The sequence below is a fragment of the Tamandua tetradactyla genome, chromosome X (genome assembly GCF_023851605.1).
Source record: "Tamandua tetradactyla isolate mTamTet1 chromosome X, mTamTet1.pri, whole genome shotgun sequence".
Classification (NCBI taxonomy): Eukaryota; Metazoa; Chordata; class Mammalia; order Pilosa; family Myrmecophagidae; genus Tamandua; species Tamandua tetradactyla.
The window spans coordinates 127,109,389-127,114,692 of NC_135353.1; the positions used below are offsets into that span (position 1 = coordinate 127,109,389).

Here is a 5,304-nt window from a genome sequence, read left to right on the forward strand (position 1 = left end):
CTTCTTCCTCCCTCCCTCCCACCATTCCTCCCTCCCACTCTTCATTCTTCCCCCTCCTTCCTTTCTTCCTTCCTTCTTTCCTTCCTTTCTTCCTTCTTTCTTCCATCCATCAAATATTTAATGCCAAACCCTAGATGTTCTGAAAGAAAAGATAACCAAGACTTAGCCATGCCCTTCAGATGCCTGTTGTCCCATAGGGAAGAAAGATGTACAAGGTACTTTGGAAAGAGAGAGGAAAGATCAAAGAACTCTTCTGAAGGGAGCAGAGGAGGGATAATGATGAAGCCTTCAGAAATAAAAGGATATTTGTGCTCTATATTTATATCAGACCAAAGTGACATTTTAACTCTTCATTTACCCTTGGTATGATGTACACATCATAACAAGCTTGTATTGCATAGTGCCTGGTTTGTTGCCATCTTTTGCTGAAAAAAAATTTACTGAATGAATAAATATACTTCTGGCAGGTCATACATTCCGGAAAAGGAATGCAGGAATGACTCCTACATTGTAAGGTATCCACTAAATAATCCTTCGATTTAGGTGCATCTGTTAAATTCCGTTGATTACAGTCAACCTTTACAAATGGCGTATTCAGATACAGTGGAAAGCTTATTTCAGGACTTAAGAAATATTTGCATCACTTTTAAGAAGCTTATTAAATTCTAAAACGAGCCACTTTAGAAGTCTTTTTATTGAACAAAGGGCTAATGTAATGAAAACTAATTTTGCAAAGTTTTTTAAACAGTGAGACTCTTAATAATTGTTTTTGAACACCCTGTTGCTTACTTAATACACTTTGTTTCTGAGTAAAACTTTTCTTTACTCTTGGGAACTCCCCCAACCAATCCCAGAGTTACACAATAATTAAAATTGTTAACTACTCTGCCAAATGCAGATCACTTGCTTGGGAGTTTGAATCACTTTTGAAAGCTCAGTGATATTGCTTGGGTAAAGAAATGTTCATTGAAGGTTTAGAAAATTACTGTGGATTTACTTCAGTTTTTTTCTCAAGTTAAATTGCAGTATTATTAAATTTCATATGTTTTATTAGATATAGCATGTATAGCCCAACTCTGTTTTTATGAAATTAGGTATCTGGATTGTTATATTCTCTATCTCTACCACAGTATCTTTTAACACCTGGCCAGGTGGCAGGACTCTGGGGGATTTTTGGCTTTCTTATTTGCACTTTGCTGTTGAATTTTTATAATAAAGAACATTTCTCATTTATACAAAATCAATACGTCATGGGCAGGCCATGGTGGCTCACTGGCAGAGTTCTCACCTGCCACGCCAAGTCCGGGGTTCAATTCCCAGTGCCTGCCCATGTAATAATAATAATAATGAAAAAAATCAATATGTCATTGTTTGATTAAAAAAATTTATTATCTGTGTTTCATATTCAGTTCAGGCAATAAAATCCCTACTGAGTTCCTCCTATATGCTAAGATGCAACATTGAATAAGATGGAGTCTTTTCCCTTAAGAAGCTCATTTGGTGAGTAAAAAAAACATAGAAGGACACAATCATGTTTGTTGGAGATGCTTGCAGGGAACTATGGGAAGAGAGGAGGAGTTTTCTTGGAAGACATGAGACAGGTTGAGTCTTGAAAGACAAATTGTAACTGGTCAGGAAGCTGAGGACAGGGAAGGCAGAGGCTACAGCATGAGCAAAAGCCAGGATATAAGAAACAGTGTGGGTTGTGTGGATAACTGTAAGCCTTGCTGCTATTACTGGTGAATAATGTGTTAGTATGGAAAGAAACTAGAAAGGCAACCAAAAACCAACTCAAGAAGGGCTTCCTTGTGATTCTCAGCTGCCTCTTCAATGCTGTGGAACTTGGTAGGAAATGGGCACTGTGGAACATTTTCAAAAAGGAAGTAAGGAGGTCAGTTTTGCAGTTTAGATAAAGCACTCAGGTACACCAGGATCAGATGTAAGGCTGACAAGACTAGAAGCAGAGACCAGTTAGGGGTTTTTTGTGATGATCTTTAAAGGAGATGATGAGGGCTTGAATTAAAGTAGTGGAAGCTGAGCTAAAGAAATGGGTGGTGGGTTTGAAATATACTTAGTAGGCATAATTAGCAGGAATCATGTTTGATTGATTGTGGAGGGTGGGAGGAGAACTCTAGGGTAATCTCCAGGTTTTTGGCTTTGATGACTGCATGCTGTTTGGTGAGATGGAAGACAAAGAAGAAGGAGATTTCAGGGAAAAGGATGACACGTTCTGTTCTGTACTTTTTGGGTCACAAGTGCCATGGGACACCCAAGAAGGCCCTGTGGCAGGAATTTTGATAAAGTATTCTAAAGTCCAGGTGACAGCTCTGGACTAGGACACAGTTTAAGACGCACCTATGGTTAAACCCATGAAATCAGATAAAATCAAGATGAAAGAGCATGCAAAGAGTTCAAAGACTGAATATGGCATGCTAAAAAGAATGAGGTAGATGGGGGAGACACTGCAGGCCAGGCACAATGAAGCAGCGAACCTGCAGAATTTCCACATTGATTAGTCAACAGTGGAAATCAGAAGGGATGCAAATAGGAAAAAGAAATTAAAACAGGCCTGAAGAACGATGTGATAGGCATGCTGGAGGTCGAGTCCTCTTCCTCGGACTTCATCTCCTGTGACCAGACAAAGCGGTCCAGATGGGGTCCCTGATATCCAGCGAGACTCTGAGGCTGTGAGCATGAGGAAGCTAGCTGGATACATGGGCCAGCTGGCACTTGAAGGGACAGAAAGGTAGGCAGAGGCAAGCTCCCCAGACAAGGAGGCCAGCATCCAGTCTGAGAGCAGCTATAGGACCTCCTCATCTTGAATCTGACCTTGCTCAGGGAGGCTGGAAGAAATAGACATCCTGTCCTCTCCCAGAAAGGGAGCTTCTGCAGTGGCTCAGAAGTCTCTTTTCTGAGCCCTGTGTATCAAGCAAGCCTGGACTACCAGAGAGACACCCCCAGAGGCTCTCATGGTCCTGCCCCCAGGAAAGCCCTTTGCTCACACCCACAGGTTCCACAAGGGTCCCACCTTCTCACCCATGCCCAGGTATACTTTCTAGATGCTGCAATCACAGGATGTTATTTATTCAGCTCACACTGAGACTCAGGAGCTGAGGACTGCCCATCAATGTGTGCGCTTACTCAGGGATGCTTCACTCACAGCCTCCCATGGGTCACTAGCATGTTCCAACACTGACCCCTTCTCTCCATCCCAGCCTTCTGGGTCAAGACCTTATTACCAGTCCCCCACCCCCACCCCTACCCCCGCTTTTTTTTTTAATAAAACACTTTAAAAGTTTGTAAATACTTTAAACTTTTTTCATCAGAGAGGGAGGGAGCTGACAATCACTTCAGTTTTTTTTGGGGGGGGGGAGGGAGCCATTTTAAGCAAAACTCTAACCATCTATGTAGCTCTGAGGTTCCCTAGTATGACTTCACAGACCCACTTTGTTGGAAAGGATTCTGTGTACAAAACTATCTGACTGACTCCTTGCCCTTTTTACTGAGATAAATGATACCTAGAATCCAGGAAATAAATGCTGGTCATTTGTGAAAAAGAAAAAAATTATGTAGAAAGAGAGAAGAATATGAAGGAGACAGAGAAACACCATTCAAGGGGTGAAAAGAGGCCTGGGAGAGTATAATGCTGTTGAAGCTTGGAGAGTAGAGACTTTCTAGAAGGAACTAATGGACCACAGTGTCACATGCCTCAAGAAAATGCAATAAGTAAAGATAGAAAAATGTCCATTGGGTTTGGCAATTAGCGGATCATTTGTAACCATTGTCAGAGCAGTTTCAGCACAGGGGGCGAGACAAGAAGACACACTGTAGATACTGGGTTTTCTAGCCCTGATTTGTCTGAGGGTAGGCCTATGGTTAAAGGAAGATTTTTTCCTATCCTAAGCAAGTCCAAGTCAATCAAGCTTCTTTGTATCACCATTTCTGGTAGGATTGCTTTTGTAGTTAGCCTTTTCACTGAGGATAACCCCAGGAGGATCTGAGCCTTGTTTGGACCCCAGTCTCGCTCCTGTTTCAGCAGACTGTAGACTCTAGTGGTCTTGTGGTTACCAAGATTGAGAAAAAATCCAACCTGGGGTAGAGCAGCCCAAATGATTATTGACTACTCACTCCTCTGGTTTGCAGCAGCCTCTACATTTTTGGACCCTGGGGACTTCTGTACTTCCTTTGAGCTTAGCTCTAGATTTAATAGGAGTTTGTTATATTGCATCCAACCTTTCTATAATGCCTCCTATTGGGGGAGTTTTAAACGGATATCTATTGTCTAATATTCCCAGAAATGAAAAAACACAGATCTTTTTCTGTATTTTTTTGTATGTTGCATGTATTTAACATTTTTCCTTAGTCCCACATCTCCCTTATTCTGTTGCTTTATCACCTTGCCTTCAGCTCTTGTTTTATTAAGTTCTTCTATAATGCAAAATATTCTGGGAATTTTTCCCTATTCCTTATCATGATGTATCATTCATTCAATATGTTGTTAGGGTCAAGTTTTTAAGATTTTATTTAGGATTTTAGTATCTGTGTTAATAATTGAGATTGACTCATAGTTTTTCCTTCTTTTCTCTTTTCCTACTTCCCCCTCTTCCCTCCCTCCCTCCCTCCCTCCCTCCCTCCCTCCCTCCCTTCCTTCCTTCCTTCCTTCCTTCCTTCCTTCCTTCCTTCCTTCCTTTCATAGAATTGCTTTTGTCTGGTATCAATACTAGGGTAATGCTAATTAGTATCAGATAAAAAGTTGGAAACTCAATATTTTTATAAGTTATTTAGCAGTATAACAAAGACAACTATTTATTATCTGTGTGCTTTGGAGGCTTAGAGACATCTCCCATTAAATTTTCCAGGCCTGGTGGCTTTTTAAATCTTTGATTATCATTTAAATATCTTCAATGGTTATTCATTTATTCAGATTTTCTACTGTTTCTTGAATCAATTTCAGTAACTTATACTTTTTCTAGAAAATTATTCAGTTCATCTATATTTAAAAATCATTTGTATAACGTTAAACAGTATCCACTTAAATTTTAAAAGAATTTTCTGAATTCGTCTTCTACTTCTTAGTCCCAAGATAGTTTGTATCTGTCTTTTTTTCTTTAATGAGAATTTAAAAAAGATTATCTACTTATTGTTTGTTTAAAGAATACACTTTTTTTTAATTGATATCAACAACCTTTTAAAATTCTGTTAAATTCTCTTTGTTTTTACCTATTACTCTAATTTTGTTGTTTCATTCTAGCTTTTGAGTTGAAAGTTTTTTTTTCACATTTTCAATTTTCTAGTAAAATTATT

At 39.5% G+C, this 5,304-nt stretch overlaps 1 pseudogene; it reads left to right on the forward strand.

The window, feature by feature from the left end:
• Window positions 1-2,590: 2,590 nt before the first annotated feature.
• LOC143671178 (cAMP-dependent protein kinase inhibitor gamma pseudogene) lies at window positions 2,591-2,822 on the forward strand (annotated as a pseudogene).
• Window positions 2,823-5,304: the final 2,482 nt, after the last annotated feature.